At 46.4% G+C, this 1,835-nt stretch overlaps 1 protein-coding gene across 1 annotated transcript in view; it reads right to left on the bottom strand.

The window, feature by feature from the left end:
* The window catches only part of LOC100952422 (sulfotransferase 1C3), a 19,923-nt gene extending 18,884 nt beyond the window's left edge, over positions 1-1,039 (bottom strand). The window contains exon 1 of the mRNA XM_003792902.2: positions 1,007-1,039. The gene's annotated coding sequence lies outside the window, so the exon portion shown is untranslated. The remainder of the gene's footprint in view (positions 1-1,006) is intronic.
* Between the last annotated feature and the right edge of the window lie 796 nt (positions 1,040-1,835).

Below are 1,835 nucleotides of genomic sequence, written 5' to 3' on the forward strand. Positions count from 1 at the left end.
GAAGCTCCTCTTCAAGTCAGGGTTAAGCTAGGCACGGAAAGACAAAAGCCGCATAACCTCATGATATGTGGGATCTAAAAGCGTTGAACTCACAGTAGCAGAGAGAATGGTGGTTCCTAGAGGGTGGAGGTGGGGAGGAGGTGGTCAAAGGATACAGAGTGACGATGGTTGTGAAGCCCATTGTATACAGTGGTGACTACAGTCCATAGCACTGTTCTGTATTCTGGAAACTAGCTTTAGGGTAGATTTTAAGTGTTCTCATTACAAAAACGGTAACTGGAAAGTACATGAGGTAATGCACCTGCCACTGCACTTGATGTTGTCATTTGCCATATGCACATTTCAGAACACTTGTACATGTGAAATGCATATAGTTTGTTGTCATTTAAAAGTATGCTTAAAAATTAGGCAATCTTGCTAGCTGATATTAACAACACAATAGCTATCACTTATTAAAGGAGGAATCTATGGTGATAGTTTGTAGACATAAGTATTTTAATTTTCACAAATACAAGAAGTACATGCCTGTGTTGCTGACAGTGAATCTGATCCTTACGGGGATGAAGTCATTCAGTTGATAATGACAAAGTTGAGATTTACCCTGGTCTGTCACCCTTGTGATGGGAAGTTCCCCACAGATCCACATGGTCCCCTGCAGAAGAGAGAGGACCCTTTCTGCTGGGGCAGCACTGACCTGCTGCTATGGCAACACGGAACTGGAAAAGGCAGTGGCACCTTCAGCAGCTCCTGTGTCCTCTCAGCTCATCAGGTGAACCCTCTACAGGGTTCCATTTGTGCTTCAGTGTCACCCCTCAGCGGGGAGGACCAAGGAGCTCCTGAGGGTGCCTGAGGCCTTCAGATCATGCCTTACCTCAGCTGCTACTGCGGTATGCAAAATAAATGGTTGTATTTGGTAACCCCCAACCTGAAGAAATTTTTTTATAGCACCAAGGAGTGGTGCATATCCCACCCTTGCCCAAACCTCTCCTCAGCTGGCAAAGCTTACCTTCTTGAAAACCCAGAGCCAGGTCCCAGGGACGCTGCACAGCAGGAGCACAGCCAGTGAGGATGTTCCTGGGTGTCCAGAGCTTTTAAAGCTGCCGGGAGGGTGTGGGGCTGGTGTGTGTCAGGCTGGTTTGGAGGCTTGCAGGGGGCAGAAGCCAGAAGGAGGACTTTGCACCAGGCACTGTGTTCTGCCCCAGCTGGAGGCTGACTTTCTCCTCCAGGTGCAAATCCCATCCCAGCACTGTTGTCTGGGGCCATCACAGAGTTGGCTGGTCTCTGCTCCCCTTCTGCAGCCAGACACTAACGGTGTGAAAGGCCTAACAGAAGTGAATAAAATTAATCATCCAACATGATAGGCTTTGATGAGAGCTATTGCATCAGGGCTTTCTAAGTCTAGCTCCTTGGAGGGGAACTTGAAGGATTATTTCAGCCTCTCCCCTCTGACACTTGTCCAAGACACATGGTACTGTCCCTTCCCCCAACCCATTAGCACTGGAGGAGGGGAAAAGCCATTGTAGGGAAATACAAGGCCTGTAACAAAACCGTAATCCCCCATTTCCCACTGTGTGTGTGGCTCCGGAGTAAGAATGTTGGAGTTGTTGAGACACAGTATGACACACCTGTGGCTGTCAGTTTGCATGTGGAGGGAAGAACATATCGTCCAGAGCTTCTGACCTGTGTCCATCACCTGGGGCTTAATTTAATTAAATTTCCATTTTTTTTTTTGAGTTTATCTACTTGCTGATTTTACTCTGCTATCTAGAAACAATACCACTTACTATCCTGTGTTTAAGTAAATATTTTTATAGAATTCATTACTAAAATTTTTT

This window comes from Otolemur garnettii, unplaced genomic scaffold (genome assembly GCF_000181295.1).
Source record: "Otolemur garnettii isolate 467f Iridium unplaced genomic scaffold, OtoGar3 scaffold00062, whole genome shotgun sequence".
NCBI lineage: Eukaryota > Metazoa > Chordata > Mammalia > Primates > Galagidae > Otolemur > Otolemur garnettii.